At 35.4% G+C, this 23,432-nt stretch overlaps 1 non-coding gene across 1 annotated transcript; it reads right to left on the bottom strand.

Annotated features, from left to right (window-relative positions):
• Positions 1-21,151: 21,151 nt before the first annotated feature.
• LOC122035611 lies at positions 21,152-21,258 on the bottom strand. Its single transcript, XR_006127141.1, has one exon. It is a non-coding gene; the product is annotated as a small nucleolar RNA R71 (small nucleolar RNA).
• Positions 21,259-23,432: the final 2,174 nt, after the last annotated feature.

Genomic DNA, 23,432 nt, shown 5'->3' with positions numbered 1-23,432 from the left:
GAAGACACCTCTACCCCCTCTTTTATAATCCTTGGTCTTGGCAAATAAGGAAATTTAAATAAAAAACTTCCTTAATTCTTTTTCCATGAAAAGGAAAATTTATTTAATTAAAAATAATTTCCTCTTCTCACATTACATGGCCGGCCACATCTATAAGCTATAAACAAGGAGAGTTTTAATTATAATAAGAATTAAAACTTCCTAATTTGTCTCCGGAAATTTATAAAATATTTCTCCAATATTTTTTCCCTTCATGGTGGTTTTTAAAAAGGAAATTTTATAAATTAAAATCTTTCTTTTAAACATGTGGATGATTTCCAAAAAGGAAAGTTATCTCTAAAAATTAAAATCTCCTTTCAATCTACAAATAAGGAAAGATATCAAATCTTTTCTTAATCTTTTGTAAAAATTAATAAAAGAGAATATTTAATTTTTAAACTCTCTTTTAAATCATGAACATGGTTAAAAAAGGAAAGTTTTCTCAAAATTAAAATCTACCTTTCAATCTACAAATAAGGAAAGATTTCAAATCTTTTCTTAATATTTTGTAGAAAGCTATAAAAGGAAAGATTTAAATTTTAAACTCTCTTTTAAAACCATGGAATCCACATAAGAAAAATTAAAAAAAAAATAAAATTCCTTTTTATTTTAATAAGGCCAGCCACCTAAGCTTGGGTTCAAGCTAGGGTCGGCCACCTCATGAACCCATGAACCATGCCTTTGGCCGGCCCTAGCTTGGACTCCAAGCTAGCTTGGCCGCCCCCTATAGGATGGGTAAGAAGGTGGGTATAGTACTTTATAATTAAAAGGCTACGATAGGGACCGAGAGGAGGAATTGGTTTTGGTCTCCCGATGAAATTAAGCATCCCGTGTTCGCCCCGAACACATAATTTAATTTCATCAATAATAATTCATTCCACTAAAGAACTATTATTGAACTACTGCACCAATCCCAAATTACATTTTGGGCTCCTTCTTATTATGAGTGTGTTAGTCTCCCTTTGTTTAAGATATCAGATGCCCATTAATTAAATGAGTTACTGACAACTCACTTAATTAATATCTAGTTCCAAGAGTAGTACCACTTAACCTTATCGTCATGTTGGACTAAGTCCACCTGCAGGGTTTAACATGACAATCCTTATGAGCTCCTCTTGGGGACATTATCAACCTAAATTACTAGGACACAGTTTCCTTCTATAATTAACAACATACACTATAAGTGATATCATTTCCCAACTTATTGGGCTTATTGATTTATCAAGCTAAATCTAACCCTTTGATAAGTTAAAAAAATAAATATTAAATATATGTGCTTGTTATTATATTAGAATTAAGAACACACACTTCCATAATAACTAAGGACTTGTTCTTTTATTAAGTCAGTATAAAAAGAACTTTCCTTAAATGGTCCTGCTCAATACACTTAGAGTGTACTAGTGTAATTTATTAGTCAAGATAAACTAATACCTAATTACAGTACGACTTTTCCGATGGTTTGTTCCATTCCATCTCAGTCGTGAGCTACTGTTTATAATTTATAAAGAACCGATAACACGATCTTCTGTGTGTGACACCACACACTATGTTATCTACAATATAAATTAATTGAACATCTACATTTGGTATATATAAATATAGACACTTGACCAATGTGATTCTTATAAATGTTTAAATAAAAGCTTGGCTTTTAGTATACACTCCAACAATCTCCCACTTATACTAAAAGACTATGCTGCCATTAAAGCTGCCATACATCTGATTCCCAACCCTTCAACATGTCCATTAAAAGCTCTTGCCTTAAGGACTTTAGTGAAAAGATCTACAGGTTATCACCTGATGCAATCTAGGTGTCAACAACTTCTCCTCGTTTATACGATGTCTCGTATTGGGTGGTACTTGCGCTCTATTGTGTTTACTTGCCTTATAGACTTTTGGTTTCTTTAAGTTTGCTACTGCACTACTATTATTACAATAAATTGTAATAATTTTTTTGGGCAAACCAGAAAACATGTCTAAGTCCATCATGAAGTATTTGAGCCATACAACTTCTATGACTGCCTCAGAGGCTGCCACTTACTCAGCTTCTATGGTAGAGTCTGTAAAAGCACTTTTGCTTATCACTCTTCCATAGTTATGACTTTACCTCCTAAAGTAAACACAAAACCCCAAGGTTGACTTACTATTATCCCTATCCGATAATCCGTACAACCCACAGGGAGCAAATTATCTGCCTTGTAAGTTAGCATATAATCTCTAGTGCCTCTAAGGTACTTTTATATATGCTTTACCGCAGTCCAATGTCCTTGTCCAGGGTTACTTTGATATCTGCTAACTATGCCCTTGGCAAAACAGATTTTTGATCTCGTGTATAGCATACATTAGGCTTCCGACAGCCGAAGCATAAGGAACTGCCTTCATTTCCTCTATCTCCTTTGATATCTTCGGAGACATCTCTTTAGATAAAGCTACTCCATGCTGAAAAGGTAAGAAACATTTCTTGGAGTTTTGCATGCTTAAAACGAGCAAGGATTGTTTCGATATATGAAGCTTGAGATAAGTAAAATATATTCTTTTCTTGTGATTCCTTTGATCCCAAGAATATATGCATTCTCCCAAGTCCTTCATATCGAATTGTTTGGACAACCATACTGTAACAACCCAACTTTCCCTATTTTGAGTTCTAGATGTCCTTAAAAATATTTAGAAATGCTTTAAAAATATTTTAGAGATTTTTAGAAATTTTTAGAGTATTTTGATGTAATTTTTGGAGGTCGTTTGGTATTTTTACTAAACGAAGGTAGTTTTGACAAAAAAATTGTCAAAGCCGAGATTCGAACCGTGGACCTCGGACCTGAACCGAGCCTTAACCGAACGCAGCCAACCAAGTGTTCCACGGGAGTTTTGTTAATCAAGTAGGGAGCAAAATATATTTAAGCAGTAAGGAAAAACGGAAATAAATTGAAACAAAAGGGCGCGGTTGGGGATTTGAACCTGTGGCCTTTGGCTTGGTCAAAACCTGGCTGACCAGCTGTGCCAGCGGGCTATGCTAACCTAAGAAGGAGAGAAATATATTTAAGGTATAGTTGGTAATGAAACCCGAGTTATAAGAAAAGAGAACCTAGGTATTTGCCGAACCCGAAAATTCTTCTCACCTTTTCTTCCTCTTCACGAGTGCATTGGCGCTGCTGGTCTCGGGCAGAAACGCGGAAGGTTAGGGCATCACTTCCGGCGGCCGGCGAGCACTTCTCTCCGTGGGTTCTTCACAGATTCGAGGTCTCCTCGACGAGGGGAGCTCGGAAACACAAAGAAGAGGCCGAGATCTTCACCTCATCCGAACCCTAGAACCCATTCTGTCTGTTGTAAGTGCAAGACCAAGTGTAAGTTGCTACTCACCTGCAGTAGGAGTAGTTCCGCGGCTTTGTTATCGTATAGCGGTTTTTGATTTCTATAGAATAGACTTGAGAAGTTTTTTTTTGAACCTGAAATTTGTTTTCCTTGGGTTGCTTCTTCTGGATTTGGGAATTTGAAGAGATAGTAAGTTTTGCTTGAGATTTTCACTGATTGAAGTTGGGTTCTTCATTTGTTGGGTGTGGCTTTGGTGGTTAGATTTACAGATCGAAGCATGAATTCTGTGCATATGTTGGTTCTTGAACAGCGCATGTTTTCCTTATGGAACTAGTTGTAGAGTTTGGATTTAGTATGATAGAAACATGTTATGGTTGCCCTGCATGTTTTTCAAACAGAATAAGATGTAGAGTTCGGATTTAGCAGGATAGCAATATGTTATAATTGCCTGTTTTATTTTTATCATAATTGTTAATATGGCCCAGTTACTTCCATATAGGGTCTAGTTGTCAAACCAGAATGCCTCAGAAGTGAATTCCTAAATTATGTTGCTTTCTTTTGATGTTAACATGTACATGATAATATGTGTTAAGAAATTATTTGGCACTCAGTTATACGTGCCAAACGTGCACAACCTTGTTTTAGCAAGAACATCCCCTATTAGTTAGGATTTCAATTTAGACGAACAACATATATATATAGTGTACCTTGTAGCTTAGTTTCCTTGCTACTAAAAAGGGCAAGAACAACCCTTTATTTAGTTAGAATGAGTTTAACATTTTCCTTGCTACTCAAAAAGGCAAGAACAACCTTTATTTAAAGCCTGTAGTGTTAGTTTCTTGGTTTTCTTGAACATGAATAGCTATTAAGCTTATCTTGTAGTTTGATTGTCTTTGCTTCATTTTATAGCATGCTTAGAGAGTTCAGATTTTGCTTTCCTTTAATTTATGTTTATTGTAGCATGCTTAAAGAAGTCAGATTTGCTTTCCTTTGCTTTATTTTTATAGCATGCTCAGTTAGTTGCAATTCTCTACTTGTTAGATATACCTACAGGGTTCTAGTAAGCTCTAATAAAGGATTATGAGAAGTATGAGTAAAGAAAAAGACCAAGGTCTAGTTAGAAAAGATAACAAGTAAATTAAAGTAAGAGGCTGGTACCCGACTTCTGAGCTTGTCGTTAAACAAATACAGGTGACCAATTCTGAGGTCTTGGCCCTGGTAAGACCGAGGTCTTTACCCTCATAGGACTGGAGGCTCGCTACCTCAGTCTCTATTAGAGAGCGCGCATTTTGTTACTAAGCCTGGGCCCAAGAAAGAGAAGAAGAAAGTTAAATAATAATTTTCAAATATAAGACTATAAGTAAATAAAACAAGTATCACCTATGTTTAGAACCAGTAAAGTTCATCTCTTATAATGCCATGCATACAGTATTAGTTTTCATTTGCTTTCCTTATGAGTTTATGGAGCATGATTAGCTTTATTTCCAGCACGCAGATTTATTCTTGTATATCATAAGTATGCAGTTTATTTTAGTACTTTGCTATTAGATGAGCATGTTTAGCCTTTTCTTTTTAGCATTTCAGTTTCAGCATCTTTTGCATCTTGTGCACTTATGAGCTTTTGTGAGATAGATTAGTACTTACTAAGCGTTTCGCTTATAGATTTATTTTTCCTCCTACTGCAGATAAAGCAAAAGCTAAAGTATAAAGAGGAAGGCGACAAGGAGGATGCATGATGGATGGTGTGTGATGTTGAACTATGGAAGCCTCGGGACCTGGCTAAGAAGCTGTTTAGAGCCCTTTACTATTATTAGAGAAGTTGAGATTGTTAAAGAGTTATTTCCGTTTCTTATGTTGCTAGTTGAGAGTATTCTGCATTGTTAGTTGGTTGTTTTCTATTCTCGGAGCTTCACTCGCTTGCTATTGCTAGAATAGTTTATTTTTAGTTGTTGTGTCTTATTACTGCGTGGTTGTGAGATACATATACCAGCCGCATGTGGCTGATGGTTTTATTTTGCATGTATTGTTGATTTTTGGTCACCGGTACAGGGGAGACTCTGCCGAAATTTTTTGACAGGAATTTCTCTGGGGCCGTGATAAATCTAAGGGTTGCTAATGATAGCATAAGTAACACTAGTAAGTAGAGTAATAGTTAGGTAACGACCACCTTTAGAGAGTAGCAAGGAAGGTGGGTCGTTACACATACCCTTACTTCTGACAACACTTTGATATTGTTTCCAACTACCAAAAATGTTATCTACGTATAGTATAAGAAATACCACCATGTTTCCATCACACTTCTTGTATACACAAAACTCATTCGGTTATAAAATAAATCCATAGATCTGGATTACTTTATTAAACCGGATGTACTAAGACCTTAAAGCTTTACTTCAGTCCATAGACTGATTGAGCTTACACACAAGATGCTCTTTGCTCTTTGCAATGAACCCTTCTGGTTGCTATATATGGATGTTTTCTTCAAGACTTCCATTAAGGAAAGCTGTCTTGACATCCACTTGCTAAATCTCATAGTCCATATGAGAAGTAATAGATAAAAGAATCCGAATAGACTTAAGCATGACTACCGGTGAAAAGTTTCCTTTTTCAACAAGTCTTGCTTTGAAAGTTTCTACCTTCCTGTCTATCACTTTTTTCCTATTGTAGACTTATTTTCACCCAATGGATTTTACACCATTTATAAGCTCCTAGACTCTATCAGAATACATATATTCTAATTCTATATTTATTGCTCTTTGCAAAGATGCTGCATCTTTATCTTGGAGCACTTTGTCGTAGGTCCGGGAATTAGGTTCATGTCCACCAGGGATCAAGTCTAAAGACTCTCCCAAAACATGAATCTTTTAGGTTGCCTAACAACTCTCCCACTACGACGAGGTACTTTCTGCAATTGTGTATTTGTGATACGTGTTGCAGTTTCTTGTGATATTTCATTTTGTACAGTTGGTACTAGATTAGGCGTGTCCTTTAATTTCCTTAAGAATAATTTTTTTTTTACTCATGGGCTAATAGTTCATAGTATAGTCCTTTTCTAAAATCGGGCATTGGTGCCAACAATGACCTTCCGATTTTAAGGACTATAAACCTCTTTTCGTTTTTCTAGGATAACTCACAAACAAGTGAACTAATGTCCAACTTATCAGTGTCTCTCATGTGCTAGACCACCTAAATCCGAATATGCTTCAAACTAGGCTTATGCCCATTCTGTAATTCTATGGGAGTAGAAAGTTCTGACTTAGAAGGTACTACGTTCACTTCCGTTTCCAGTGTATATCCTTAAAATGAATTTGGTCATTTTCTGAATAACTCATCTTCGATCTAATTATTCCATAAGAGCCTTATACCTTCTTTCTACTACATCATTCTGTTGGGGTGTACCAGGTGTAGTTAGTTGGGATTAAATCCCGTCTTCTGATAAGTGACTCCTAAACTCTCCTAAGAGGTACTCGTTACTACGAATTCACCGTAGTGTCTTGATACTTTTACTTTGACGTTACTTCACATCAGCCTAGTACTCTTTGAACTAATCAAAGCACTTAGACTTGTGGCGCGTTAAGTAAATGTATCCTTATCTCGAATAGTCATCTATAAAAGAGACGAAATATTCGAAACAACCTCTTGCCTGGATAGTCAAAGGTCTACACAAATCAGAATGAACCAATTCCAACATATCTTTGGCTCCATACCCCTTAGACTTAAAAGCTTCTTGGTTATTTTTTCTTCCAAGTAAGACTCGCAGGTTGGAAAGATTTCCACTACCAATGAACCCAAGAGTTTATTGGTTATTATCCTTTGAATCATACTCAAGTTAATATAACCTAGCCTTAGATGCCAAAAATATGATTGGTTCATTTTTGAAGGTTACTTTCTCTTATTTAGAAAATGTGTTATTAATTTCCATTTATTGCATCATGGGAGTTATTGGATTATAAATTATCAACCAACGTACCAGAACAGATAACTTCCCTATTTTTCTTGATAACAAGTTTGTTATCAAAATAGACAGAATATCTATTCTTTAATAGTTTAGAAACTGAAATCAGGTTCTTTCTAAACTTAGTACGTAAAGACAATTTCTGAAAACCCATATTTTATTCCTATCAGAGGATAAATATCTCCCACTGCAACAGATGCTACTTTTGCAGTAGTGCCCATGTAGACGGTGTTTTCCTTTTCATATAGTTGTCGGGTTTCCTGGAACCCTGCAATAAATTACAAACATGATCAGTGGTTCCCGTATCTACATGCCAGGTACTGGTAGATAACTCCACTAAACATGCTACAACTAATGAATAAAATACACCTAAATTATTTTTAGTTCTAAGAAGACAGTCTACCTTAATGTCCAAGTCCTATTTCCAATCATTATAATTGGGACTACTAAGTCTTTTCTATAGTATAACAACTAGGGTATTTACTAACATTTGAAAAACTTAAGAATCACAAAAATATTTGGTCAAGACCAACATCTCAAAATCCCCGTGAATTTTGTATGCCACGATAGTGTGGATGTATACAAATTCTAAAACGAGATTTTATCCATTAATTTTATTATCTTGTTAACTTATGACAAATAAAATTAATAGTTGGTCTGTGTTTAATCAAATATTTGGCCAAGACTCTAAATTTAAAATAATATTGATTCCTCTAACAATACTATTTAAATTTACCAACACCACAAAACACCGTGAATTTTGCATGCCATGTTAGTGTGGACGTATACAAAATCAACATTTGTAAGAGGAGAGTTTTACCCATTAATTATCTTGTCAACCTAACTTTATGACAAATAAAATTATCTCAAACACCGTTAATTTTGTATGCCACATTCGTGTGGACGTATACAAAATCAATCATTTGTAAGAGGGGTTTTAACCCAATAATTTTATTATCCTGTCAACCTAGTTTTATGACAAATTAATAGTTGGTTTCCTTTTGGTCACACAAGCAATAACAGTGACTCCGTTGGGGAGGATACTATTAGATGCATCTAAGTGTATACCATTACTTTGATACTAAGTCCATTAAATAGAATTGTGCCCCTTCAGTTGGAAAAGATCACACACATCCTAAATAATTTCCTATAACCATCCATTAAGGAAGTTTGATTTAGTGATCTGCAAACAAACTCATCCGTTGTGGAGGGAGGCACTCAGAGCCAACACGCAAGCTTGTTGCATCACTTACAAACCAGTAATGGAGACCGTGGGATTTATATACTAATCCCTCTCCCACTTAGTTATTTAAAATGAGGAATTTTAACCTATGCTAGCATATAACACATACACACACACAGTAAATAAAAGCAATAAATTTGGAAATTAATTTTCCAACTATTGTGGCATTTTCATCACTGTCCTCCGTATGCTCCAACCCTAGCTGCTGCCATCTTTAGCCACCACCTTCGGGTCGAGTTGTCGCATTTATCTTGCTTCTTATTCTGCTGCGCCTCTGGTCCTCCGATAGCACCAAGCCTCGCAAGGATACGATTCGCAACAAATATAGAATTTTACATACATTGATCCTATATTCCATAAAGGAATGTACATATATTCTAGATCGAACAAAAATGTAAAATCCTAATAACTAATACAACAGGAGCTGTATTTCATATTACAATCATGCACACACAATAAAATACCCTTGACATGTCCAAGGGTCCAATCACACACAATATCTATATGCCATAATAGTTGGAGCCTGCAACCACAAAGTTAGCACATCCTACTATTATCCTACCTAAATTATGTATGATATGTGCATAATCTATTTGAAAACCAAACACACAGAGGCAAACCCTAGCTCTGATACCAATTGTTGGTTAATCCTAGGAAAATCATACCGATTCCACTGTACAAAAATTTTGTACAAGTGTCGAACATTTCCTTAAATAACCTATTGTGTTCTTTAGAAGTTAAATTAGGAATCGCAGATGAAACTTAACATCATTAATTCCAAATTTAACTTATATGTTCTTAATGGTTTAGATTTGAATCGCTAGCCGAACTTAACACTATTGATTCAAATCCACCTATGTTATTAATTCCATTAAATATTAATTTACAAAATTGGCTTCCAGGACTGCATGGCGAGGCACATGGCCTTCTTGGATATGGGAGCAACAACCACTGCCTAGACAAAGCCTTTTAAGAAAAGCTAATATTTAATTTCCTTAAATAATTCTAGGTTAACCAAAAAGAACAATCGAATCACAAATTCAAAAAATAAAACAAAAGAAACACAAATACGAAACAAATTTGAAAAACTCTAGAATCATATGCCTCTTGTGTTTGGTATTTCCAAAAATAACTATATAAAGAAAACTAGTATCATGCGGAAAATAATTACTAGTTATACCTTTCTTTGTAAGTAAATAACATCTTGATCTTCTACCGTATTTCTCTTCTAACCTCGGACGTTGTGTGGGCAATGATCTTCCGAGATGAGAACCACCAAGCACCTTCTTCTTCCTTCTAGGTTTCGGCCACCAAGAGTCCTTCTTGATGGATAGGTTCGGCTACCACCAATGCTCCAAGGGATGCTAGAGACTAGGCTTCCTTTCTCTCCTTCTTCTCCTTGCTTGATCCGGCCACCAAGAGAACTCCACCAATGAAGAAGTTTTGGCCACAATAAGGAGAGGAGAGAAAAAGAGGGGGCCGGCCACACCACCAAGGAAGAGAGGGAGGAAGAAAAAGAATAGAGTCATTACTCATGAAGGCACCTCTACCCCCTCTTTTATAATACTTGGTCTTGGCAAATAAGGAAATTTAATAAAAAACTTCCTTAATTCTTTTGCCATGAAAAGGAAAATTTATTTAATTAAAAATAATTTCCTCTTCTCACATTACATGGCCGGCCACATCTATAAGCTATAAACAAGGAGAGTTTTAAATATAATAAAAATTAAAACTTCCTAATTTGTCTCCGGAAATTTATAAAAAATTTCTTCAATAATTTTTCCCTTCATGGTGGTTTGTAAAAAGGAAATTTTATAAATTAAAATCTTTCTTTTAACATGTGGATGATTTCCAAAAAGGAAAGTTATCTCTAAAAATTAAAATCTCCTTTCAATTTACAAATAAGGAAAGATATCAAATCTTTTCTTAATCTTTTGTAGAAACTAATAAAAGAGAATATTTAATTTTTAAACTCTCTTTTAAATCATGAACATGGTTAAAAAAGGAAAGTTTTCTCAAAATTAAAATCTACCTTTCAATCTACAAATAAGAAAAGATTTCAAATCTTTTCTTAATCTTTTTTAGAAAGCTATAAAAGGAAAGATTTAAATTTTAAACTCTCTTTTAAAACCATGGAATCCACATAAGAAATTTTTTTTAAAAAAATAAAATTCCTTTTTATTTTAATAAGGCCGACCACCTAAGCTTGGGTTCAAGCTAGGGCTGACCACCTCTTGAACCCATGAACCATGCCTTTGGCCGACCCTAGCTTGGACTCCATGCTAGTTTGGCCGACCCCTATAGGATGGGTAAGAAGGTGGGTATAGTACTCTATAATTAAGAGGCCACGATAGGGACTGAGAGAAGGAATTGGTTTTGGTCTCCCGATGAAATTAAGCATCCCGTGTTCACCTCGAACACATAACTTAATTTCATCAATAATAATTCATTCTACTAAAGAATTATTATTAAACTACCGCACCAATCCCAAATTACATTTTGGGCTCCTTCTTATTATGAGTGTGTTAGTCTCCCTGTGTTTAAGTTATCAGATGTCCATTAATTAAATGAGTTACTGACAACTCACTTAATTAATATCTAGTTCTAAGAGTAGTACTACTTAACCTTATCGTCATGTTGGACTAAGTCCACCTGCAGGGTTTAACATGACAATCCTTATGAGCTCATCTTGGGGACATTATCAACCTAGATTCCTAGGACATAGTTTCCTTCTATAATCAACAACATACACTATAAGTAATATCATTTCCCAACTTATCGGGCTTATTGATTTATCAGGCTAAATCTCACCCTTTGATAAGTTAAAGAAATAAATATTAAATATATGTGCTTGTTATTATATTAGAATTAAGAGCACACACTTCCATAATAACTAAGGACTTGTTCTTTTATTAAGTCAGTATAAAAAGAACTTTCCTTAAATGGTTCTGCTCAATACACTTAGAGTGTACTAGTGTAATTTAATAGTCAAGATAAACTAATACCTAATTACACTATGACTTTTCCGATGGTTTGTTCCATTCCATCTCAGTCGTGAGCTACTATTTATAATTTATAAAGAATCGATAACATGATCTTCTGTGTGTGACACCACACACTATATTATCTACAATATAAATTAATTGAACATCTACATTTGATATATATAAATGTAGACACTTGACCAATGTGATTCTTATAAATATTTAAACAGAAGCAAGGCTTTTAGTATACACTCCAACAGAACTAAGTTCCAATTTTATTATTCGAAAAGTGTTATTAGTCGATAAATTTAATTTCAACTTACTTAGCATAAGTCAATTGTGTGACTCTAGATACCTAGTCATCTTTTCCAACTCTGATTGCCTAATTAAAAATATTGAAAATCTCAAAATCATATTTAAGGGAATTAGGAAAAATAATGTTTACACAATTAACCTACCCACTTCCTCACTAAAGTTTCTTTTGACACAATAAGAGGAAACCAAGCTATGACACATAAGGCTGGGTCACACTCACATCAGACTCATTTCAAAAATGAGTCAAAATGGCCTAGTCAGAGGCTTACCCAAATTAAAAAACTTAGAAAATTTAGTTTGTAATGCTTGCCAATAAGGTAAACAAACTAACTCAACCCACAAATCAACAAATCTAAATCAAACCAACTCAATACTTGAGGTCCTACATTTAGACATATTTGATTTACACGGAGGCAAGTTACTAAGCAGAAACCAATACTGCTTAGTTATAATTGATGATTACTCAAGATTTATTTGGGTAAAATTCTTAGAAACCAAAGATGAAACTTTTGAAATCTTTAATAATTTTTGCAAGTTAATAGAAAATGAAAAAGATACTAAAATCAAAAGAATTAGAAGTGATCACGGAGGAGAATTTGAAAATTATAAATTTACTGAATTTTGTAAAATTAATGCATATAATCATGAATTTTCATTCCCTAGAACTTCCCAACAAAATGGACTAGTAGAACGAAAAAATCGAACGTTACAAGAAGCCGCTACAACTATGTTAAACGAATATAACCTAAGTAATTAATTTTGGGCAGAAGCAATAAACACGACATGTTATATTCAAAATATAATATTAATTAATAAATTCTACAATAAAACCCCTTATGAAATTTATTATAACAAAACACCCAATCTAAATTATCTAAAAGTGTTTGGATGTAAAGTACACATAATAAAAACTAAGGATTACTTGGGTAAATTTACATCAAAATCTACAACTGAAATATTTTTAGGGTACTCCACAACTAGTAGGGCTTATAGTGTCTATAACAAAGATACTAAAAAAAATTGAAGAAACAACCAACGCAATTTTTGATGAAGAAAATAACTTACCTAATTTAATCAATGAAAGTAACCATTAAAACATAAGAAAAATAGATGATGAAGAACATACTCAACTTAGAACTAAACAAACTGAATCACAAGAACTGATTGTTGACTCCAACCCAAGACCAACAAGAATAAGTTATAATCACCCATCTGATAAAAATTTGGGTCACCCAAACCCTAGAAGTAAGAACTAGATCATCTAATATAAACCTAAGCCAAATATCTCTTAGGTCTAAAATGGAACCCAAAACTATAGAAGAAGCCTTACTTGACCTAAATTGGATAATAGCAATGCAAGAGGAGTTACCCCAATTTGAAAGAAATTAGGTCTGGGAACTTGTACCTAAACCCACAAATAAATCTATAATTGACACTAAGTGGGTATTTAGAAATAAACTAGATGATAAGGGTGAAATAGTAAGAAATAAGGCTAGGTTAGTAGCAAAGGGGTTTAGTTAAATAGAAGGATTAGATTATGATGAAACCTATGCACCTATAGCCAGACTTGAATCCATAAGTATGCTGCTAACCTATGCAACACATAAAGGATTTATATCAAATGGATGTAAAATCCACATTCTTAAATGGGTTCATCAAAGAAGAAGTCTATGTAAATCGACCCCCAAGATTTGAAGACCTAGACCACTGAAACCATGTCCTTAGGTTAAGAAAAGCTTTATATGGACTAAAATAAGCACCTAGAGCTTGGTATGAATGTCTTTCAACATACTTAATATCTAAGGGATTTAACCAAGGCAAAATAGACCAACCACTATTTGTTAAAACCATAGAAAAAGATATTTTTATAGCCCAAATTTATTTAGATGACATAATATTTAGATTAACAAATACAAAATTTTTAAAAGAATTTATCAAACTCATGGAAAATGAATTTGAAACGAGTCTAGTAGGTGAACTCAATTTATTTTTAGGCTTACAAATAAAACAAACAAAAGAAGGAATTTATATTTTTCAAACAAAATATGCTAAGGAGTTAATTAGAAATTTTGGAATGGAAAATTCTAAAAATATAAATTCTCCAATGGCAACTAATGCTATAATTGACTTTGACTTATATGGAAAACTAGTAGATTTAAAATACTATAGAAGTGCAATAGGAAGTCTATTGTACCTAACTATAAGATGACCTGATATTTTATTTACAGTAGGTATATGTGCTAGATATCAATCTTATGCAAAAGAATCACATTTAACAAATATAAAAAGAATACTAAGGTATATAAAGGGGATCCTAAGTGTAGGTCTTTGGTACCTTAGGACTAGCACATTTAATTTAGTTGGGTACTCTGACTCAGACTATGCTGGGTGTAAATTAGATAGAAAAAAAATATAAGTGGAAGCTACCAATTTCTAGGTCGGTGCCTAGTAAGCTAGTCCAACAGAAAGTAACACTATGTTGCTTTATCCACTACTGAAGCAGAATACATAGCCATGGGAGAATGTGCATCTCAATTTCTATAGATGATGCACACCTTAAAAGATTATTAACTTGAATATAAAAATACAAAAATTTCAATTGATAACATAAGTTCAATAAATTTAACTAAAAATCCAATTCACCATTCAAGGACCAAACACATAAAAGTTAAACACCACTTTGTAAGGGATCATGTAGCTAAGGGTGATATTGTACTTGATTACATTAAGTAAAGCCTAGATGACATCTTTACCAAACCCTTATCTGAACTTGAGTTCAGTATACTTAAAAGAGAATTAGGGATGTGCACAGTTAAATAGAATTTGTTATTATCTTTTCAAAATTATGCCTTGTTTTAAAATTTTAGGGGAAATATTTTTTCAAAACTCCCAATTTTACTAGAATTTTTAAAAGTTTGGAAATAGTCTAGGATTTTCCTTACAAAGTATGTACCCATAGGTTTCAGCCAGAGTATCTCACAAGTATACTAGGATTACTTAAAATGGTGTGAGATGCATAGGGTACTGCCAGGACTTCAGAATGCTTATGTTTATGCATCAACATAGGTTTGGGCAATAAATACTAAAATCAAATTAATCAAGTTAGGTTTTTATGTTTAGTAAAACTAACTGAAAAACTTACTTAACTTGACTAACCAAGTAAAAGCTACAACCTTATGGTAAATAGCTAATAGCTAAAGGTTAGAAATTTGGTTAAAGAAAAATAGGAATTTAGTTTGAAGTTTTTCTTCACCTTAAATTCTCATGCTTGGACTTTAGGACTTTAAAGATCTTATATTTTACCACAAATCTAGGGGGAGGAAAAGAAAGCTAAGTTTTTTTTTTTTTTTCTATTTTTATCAATTTTTTTGCTAAGTCCTTATCAATTTTTTTTTGTGACTTTCTCAAATTTAAAGGCTTTTCAAAGTTTTTTTAAAAGGCCTTAGTTTTATCAAATACTTGTTCTCAAAGTCCTTTTTAAAGCCAAGCTTAAAGTATTTTTAAGTATTTTTCAAAAAAAATCTTTTACTTAGCTCTTTTTTTTAAAATTATTTTTAAAGCTAAGTGTTTATCAAAATCTTTTTTTAAAAACTAAGCTTTTTTTTAAAGCTAAGTACTTAACTAAGCTTTTATCAAAATTCTTTTAAATATAAGTTTTTTATCAAAATCTTTTTAAAGCCAAGTCTTTATCAAACGTTTTTCAAAAACCTAAGTACGTGACAAGATTTTTTTTTAAATAGTTTAGCTAAGTGTTTATCAAAACAATTATTTTCAAAGCTAAAATTTAGCTAAGTATTTTTCTTAAAAAAAATATAACTGTTTCAAAATTTAAGATTTGCTAAATTTTTTTCAGATAGGTAATTTTCAAAGTTTAGGTTTAGCAAAGTCTTTGTTGGAAAAGCTAAGTATTTTCAAAGTATTTCTAATTTAGATAAGTATTTTTCAAAACAATTATTTTCCAAGCTAAGTTTAGCTAAATTTTGTTTGGTGCTAACCTTGAGGAGGAGGTTCAAATTAAACAAGGTAAAAACATTTTTTGTCAAACAACCTTCTCTCCTTTTTGATATATGTCAAAGGTGGAGAGAAAAGTTAAAAGATAAGAGTTAAACATAATTTTGATGAAATGGGGAGCATAAGGGAGTTTTTTTTACAAAGTATTGTTCATGCTTAAATTCCTTTATTTATTCTTATATTTTACTTAACTTTAAACCAGGTTGCCATAATAAAAAAGGAGGAGATTATTGGTACAGGAAGCACCAGATAATCGAACCTGAGTTTTGATTATGTCAAAAGGTCTAAAATTAAGTTGTCTTGTGATCTAACAAGATTGATTGATCTTGCAGGAAAGTCCTAAGTTATCTTAGGCAAAAGTCCTAGTGGATTCTAGGCAGGTGAAAAATCCTAGGGGGCGGTAACCTTAGGTGATGGAAAGTCCTAACTGTGATTAGGTAGGTGAAAAACCCTAGGAGGAGGTAATCCTAGGTCCTAGGTGGTGGTAAACCTAGGTCTTAGGGGGTGTAACCCTAGGTCCTAGGGGTGGTAACCCTAGGTCCTAGGGGTGGTAACCCTAGGTCGAAAGTCCAGTCGGTCTGGAGGACCAGTCTGGCAACAGGTAATTTCTCTTGAGAGGAGTAGGTGAGGACACATTCCCCGGTGAGGGAACAGTAGGTGTCGGTTTAAGCTAGGGTTTCTAGAGAAAATCTGAAGTTAGAACCGGACAGTCTGAAGATTGTCAAGTTATTGATTTATATTATTTGCTATTTTATCTAACTCTGTTTTGTAGGAAACTAACACTTTTGCAGGGCCAGACTTAGCCTTGATCGGTTGACTGAATCGGGGATCGATCGACAGAACCTCCAAGCAAGCAGAGTAGACTTCCAGGCCGATTGATCAGGTTTGACTAAAGTATCGGTCGATCGAACCTGGGGTTCAGTCGACTGATCGGTGGATAGGCATCAACGTGGTCGAGCCGAGTAGATCAGATCAGATAGACCAGCGTGGTCAGCGGGTTCAGTCGATCGAATGGTGGGATCGATCGATCGAACGAAGACTTATTCAGGCAGCAAAAGCATGTGGATGAGAAGCTGGGCAGGTTTAGAGAGTTCGGTCGACCAAACACCTGGATCAGTCGATCGATCATAGTCGAGTCAAAGATTGATCTCGAGATCAGTGGATCTGAATCAGGTCTACCTCAGCTATAAAAGAGATGATCGACTAGCAGCATCAGAGACAACATTGACAACAGAATTCGGAACGATCTTCTAAGTTGCGTACTACTCCAAAACAACTCAACAATGCTTAGCTACCCTGATAATCGACGATCTTGTATCTTCATCTTTGTATTGTCATTAACTTTATTATATTGCTGTTGTAATTCAAACTTGTAATCGTTATTCAAGCTATTAGTGATTGCCCACTGAAAGTGATCAATGATCGCAGGTCTTAGTGTAGGAGTCGTCACAGACTCTGAACTAAGTAAAAGAAAGCTTGTTAGCATTGCTTGTCTTTTCATTCTTTATTCCGCTGTGTTTACTTTGAGTTTTTCGAAATGAATAAATTAGCCATGAGTACTATTCACCTCCTCTCTAGCATGTCTATGATCCTACATGGGGGACTAGGCGAAGTCTTAGCAGGTTGAGGATGTCAGGCGAAATCCTAGGATCGCGGATTCTAGGTGGAAGTATTGGGGGTCGCAGATATCAAGCGGAAGACTAGATGGGCCAGAGATTAGACGTCCAGTGGAGAAGTCTTAAAGCCTCAGATGCTGAGTAAAAGTCTAGATGGTCTAGAGGACTGATCCGGTAAAAGATAGTTTCTCCAGAGAGGAGTAGGTGAGGACGCGTTCCCCATTGAGGGAATAGTAGGCGTTGGTTCAACCTAGAATTTCTAGGAAATCTAAAAGTTAGAATCAGACAGTCCGAAGACTGTTAAATTGTTTTATTAATTATTAAGTATTGTGCTAACTTTATTTTGTATGGTATATTTGGTATTTTGGACTAACGTATCTTGCAGGGAGCAAAAATAACATAAAAGACTTGGATGAACAGTGTTCAAGGTGCCTCCAGAGTTGTTGGAGACGCTTCGGAAGGCTTGGCATAAAGCTCACATGGAAAGGCATGAAGACACCTTCCAAGTGCTTGATGGCACCTAGGATGCTGGATGGAAGGCACCTTCCATGAGTTGAAGGTGCCTTTGGGTGGATAAACAGTGCATACATCGGAGGTTATCAACACCGAGCATTTGGCGATAACTATCCTAGCTAGAGGCACCTTCATTGGAATTAAAAGAGCCTTCAATAGTCCATATAAGGACTCCTCAACTAGATGCTCAACACAACAAATTCTTGTGATCTCTCGACTGTGCACTGCTCCAAAGACAAGTCCATGAGGCTGTAACACCGCTCCGACAACCGAAAGCTACCATCTATGACTCTCTAAAGTCATCGTATAGTTTACTGTTGTAGCACTTAATCTATTCCATTGTAATTGATTGTACTTGTCTTTGTAATTTGACGGATTAATAGTGAATTGCCCAAAGTAAACACTCAACAAGTGTGGACCTTGGAGTAGGAGTCATCACAGGTTTCGAACCAAGTAAAACTAACTTGTGTCATTGTTTTGTTTATCTCTTTATTTCTGTTGTGTTTTATTCTCTATTTTCTAGAAAGTGAAAAAGCCATGAGTGCTATTCACCCCCCTCCAGCACATCTCGATCCTACAATTGGTATCAGAGTGGGGTCGCTCTGAATCGGTACAAATACTGTTCGAGTATTTTTTTTTTATCATTTTTCATCCATTTTCTTTTAAAATAAATTCTTATGCCTTTTGTTTGTCAAATTTTTGCTATAATTCAAGATTGGTCTAATAATCTCTCTTGACAAATTTGTTGATTCATCAAATTTTTTTCAAAATTAGTGCAACGCCATTCGAACTAATTTATTACCTTATTTTCCTACCACACTACTAATTTAAGACTGAGTCTTGGAATAAGTGATGTACGTAGGTTTTATACACTTGTTTGACATGTTTTAATGCACATTTCTATATTTTATGCATACTTTATCTATGCATTTTCATACTCCTTGCTTTACTTTTAGCATATTTACTCTTCTTTGTTCAAAGATCTGCTCTTGTGTATTTTCTATCTACAGGAGTGAAATTTGGAGAGGAAATGATGTTCATGGTGAATCTAATAAACAAATGAAGGAAGTCAGCGCCAGCCATGTGTGCCACACGACCATGCCAAAGGAACAGGAAGGAAAATGATCTTGGTCGTGTGGAGCAGACCAGGTGTGCAGCATCGGCAGAAGAAGGGGCTAACATGGCCATGTGGTTTCACACTGTCGTGTCACTTTTGAAGCAGAATCAGAACACGGCCGTGCAGATCTACACGGGCGTGCAACCTTTCCAGAGGCCAAGCGTTGCCAGGCCATGTGTGCGACACAACCGTGCAACCATTCCAGAGGTCAAGTATTGTTTAGGACGTGTGTGTCACACGACCGTGTGAGCCATCCAGAGGTGAAGCATGGCACGACCATGTGAATCTCACACGACCGTGTGACTCTGGCCGAGAGCTAAGCAGCCGAGGCTGTGTGAGGTTCATTCGGCCGTGTGGCGCCCAAATTCCCTGCTCTATATAAAGGGTTTCTTCCTCTTTGAAAGGGAGAGGCTCTCCCTTTGGGGATATCCAATCTGAAGGCTTTTCTCCATCTTTTGGTGTCGATCTGGTGATTTAAAGATGTTTCCATTCCTGATTCGACTCCGGTAGCAAGGATTGGTTCCGAAGATTACTCGTTATCTCTAGATAAGCATTTCTTTTCTATCTTCTTGATTTGGATCGAAATGTTTACTTATCTTCAGATCTTTTCCTTTGTTTCATGGAGTAGATCTTCTTGTTCTAGGATGGAGGGAGTATTTGTGATGTGAATTGATGTAAGATTTCAAGGATTTGGCAACTTCTTATTTCAATGATGTTGTTATGTTTTGTATCAATTTAATCTTGTATGAATTGTTGTGTTTGGATCTAATTACCATTCTTGATTGTATGTTTGCATTACTTGTGGATCTTGTAGAGGAATTCTCTTGATTGTATGACCGAGGGGTGTCGTGACAGGGCTACCCCGTTAACGGACATTTTGGGGATCACCTTGAAGGGTGAAGCAAGAATCTACAAAGAAGTGAGATAGATAGATGAGTTGTTCCCTATATCTTGATGTGAATTAATTAGTGATGTGTTTCTATGTTGTATGACCGAGGGGCGTTGTGACAGGGCTACCTCGCTAATGGACTTCATAGGGATCATGACTATCTAATTGCTTAAGGTGTAGATATAAGTCCCTTGCCGATGTTTTCTATAGGAGATAACCGAGGACTTCTTACAAATGCATGACAATTGAGGATATAATTGGTAAATCATATTACATTGATAAGTATCACAAAGAAACCAAATCTCCTAGAACTTTAATAAAACCTAGTTTCTGCATTACTTTTCTATTTCTATTTTCTAGTTGCTTCTTAGTAGGTGTAATTCCTAGTTGATTGTTTAGTTAATTCGCTTTGAGATATCTTTAGTGGTTATAACCTGTCCATGTGGATATGATATCTTTTTATTACTGACGATGAAATCGTGCACTTGCGGTTGCATAACAAGTTTTTGGCGCTGTTGCCGAGAACTGCGTCTATAACATTAGAGATTATCATTTGAGTTAGACTAAACTTTTCTTTGCTTTTCTCACATCTAACTTGTAACTAGTTTTGTAATTTTTCTTTGCATTCTTTATTCTTTTTGTTTGTGAATCAAATTCTGCAATCTTATTCTTGTATGTGAAGATTTAACTTTGTAGGTGATCTACTACCTTTTGATCCCAAAATTGATAGAACCTTTCATAAAAGGAAAACTTCGCAAAGACATTCAGAAGAACAAGTACATTCAAATATGGCAAACAAACCGCTTAAAGATTATGCAACACTTTATGCCAGAGGATTTCATTCTAGCATCACAAGACCCTCTGTTGAAGCTAATAATTTTGAGATCAAGCCTGTGATAATCAGTATGGTCCAACAGAATCAATTTGGGGGTGGACTACATTAAGATCCTAATCAACACTTAGAAGTTTTTTATGAAATCTGCAGAACTATGAAGATGAATGGTGTTCCATCTGAAGCTGTGAGATTATTATTGTTTGGGTTTTCTATAAGAGATAGAGCCAAGTAATGGCTAAATTCTCTACCAGCAAATAACATTACTACTTGAGAATAGTGTGAGCAATAATTCCTTGATAAATTCTATCCTCCAAGCAAGACTGCTCATATGAGAAATTTTATTGCAAGTTTCAGACAGTCAGACTCAGAATCTTTATTTGAAGCATGAGATATATACAATAACATGCTCAGACAATATCCACATCATGGATTGGAGAAGTGGCTAGTGTTGCATACATTTTATAATGACATTAATTATCATACTAAGGTGTCCTTAGATTCTGCTGCTGGAGGGGCACTTATGAATACAAGTTTGGATGAAGCCGAAGATATTATTGAAAGTGTAGCACAAAACCATCATCAGTGGGCCACAGAAAGAAGTGGAGGCTATTCCTTTTCAAACCCAACTAAAGCATTAGGAAAATTTGATGTGGATGCAATTACTATGATGTCTGCAAAACTGGATGCTCTTAAAAAGAAGCTGAAAAATATGGGAACAAATACTAGCATGGTCAATGCCATAGTATGTTGTTGTGAAACACGTGGAAGTTCTGATCATGCTTAAGACTCATGTCCTTTAGGCTCTATTTTTTCACAAATTAATCAACTTGAGCAATGTGATGTCATCGTTAGTTACAATCAGAGACAAAACAATCCATATTCAAACACACAACCCTGGGTGGAAGAATCATCCAAATTTCTCTTATAGAAATATCAAGAACAAGGACCACCTATGGGGGCTAGACCAAGTTTCCAACCTGGGCAACAAAATTTTTAACAACGACCTTCTCAAAGAAATCAAATTTCTAGATTGGAGAAAATGATTGAAGATCTCATCTTGAATCAAAATGAAATGAAGCAAGAATTAAAGGTGCTAACTCAAAGAATTGATAATTCAGAAAAGCACCAAAAAATTCAAGATAGCTAAATTGCCCAGGTAGCTTCATCATCTTCAAGAGCGCTAGGATAGTTTCCAGGAAAGCCTGATGTTAACCCCACGGAACACTGTAACAGAATAGAACTTAGGAGCGGACAGACCTTGAGTGATCCTCAAGTGACTGCTCTAAAAGGGATGAAAATTAAAGAAGAGCTCTCTCCTCTAACACTTGAACCAATTTAGATTCAAGATGAAGAGGAGAGTACCAATAAGGTTGAAGAGACTCTTCCACTTAACCCACAAAGTCAGGTAGTCCCTTTTCCTCAAAGATTAGTCATGCTAAAAAGGAAGAAGAATTTGGCAGATTTCTAGACAAAGTTAAAGATATTTGTGTGGAAGTTCCTCTAATTGATGTCATTCAGCAAATGCCAAAGTTTGACAAATTCCTAAAGGACATCATGTCCAACAAGAGGAGGAAAGGAGACATCGAGACCATAGCACTTATCGAGGAATGTAGTGCTTTATTCGAGAAGAACACTTCCTCGAAGCTCAAAGATCCAAGAAGTTTTTATATACCTTGTACTATAGGAGATGAATTTACAGAAAAAGTTTTTTGTGATTTTGGGGCGAGTGTTAGGCTCATTCCGTATTCAATTTGTAATAAGTTAGGTCTCAAAAACTTTAAACTTACTGTTGGAACCCCAAGGTATTTTGATTTGATCAAACAAGTTAAGTTAGGGCCTGTTTGTTTTAACCCTTATGTCTAAGTGTGCAAGAGCTTAGGAGCACAGGAAGTCGAGCAAAAGACGTAGCTAATGAGAAGGACGGCACGGGAGAGAGCCGACGGGCTAGGTGCGCCTGAGGGATGAGGTGACCGTTGAAGAGTACACCGGTGGACGAGAAGAACGTATGCGACGTTCGAGGAACAAGAAACCGGGGAGGAAGGCTGCTCGAGGAGAAGACCAGAACTTGTGTTCGGGTGAGCCCTATTCCGGATGGCCGAGATCACCTAAGCTAGTGGAGCCGAAGCGAAAAACCCAAATCGAGACGAGCTGAACCGGAGCAGAGGTCCCAGACCGAGAAAAGTCAACCCTATTGACTTTCCTGGTCCGGGCGCCCGAACTCGATTTTTTGACCAGATCGAGTTTTCACTCGATCTGAACATTAAGAGATAAAGTTTATCCCCCATAGGGCTTCCGGACCCTTCAGGGCGCCCCGAACAGTGCTATTAATATAGCATTGATCTGCATAGTTTATTCAATTCACTTGTAATCCATTTCTCTGTGCTTTACTTTTCTGTCTATACTGTTAACGCTGTAAGAGGCTACTTTGCCCGAAGGAGACATCCGATAGTGCGCCTTATTTTCCTTGGATTAGCAATCTCCTGATTGCAAACCAAGTAACTTCCTTGTGTTTGTTTGCTTTTTATTAGTCTTTTTATTTTAATTACAAGTGCTTTTATTTAGTTGAAAATCCGAGAAAGGGTTGTTTTATTTTGTAGGGAAATTCA

Source organism: Zingiber officinale, chromosome 11B (genome assembly GCF_018446385.1).
Source record: "Zingiber officinale cultivar Zhangliang chromosome 11B, Zo_v1.1, whole genome shotgun sequence".
In the NCBI taxonomy this organism is placed as follows: Eukaryota; Viridiplantae; Streptophyta; class Magnoliopsida; order Zingiberales; family Zingiberaceae; genus Zingiber; species Zingiber officinale.
The sequence above is the reverse complement of the archived record's forward strand: the minus strand, read 5'-3'. Positions and strand labels throughout refer to the sequence as shown.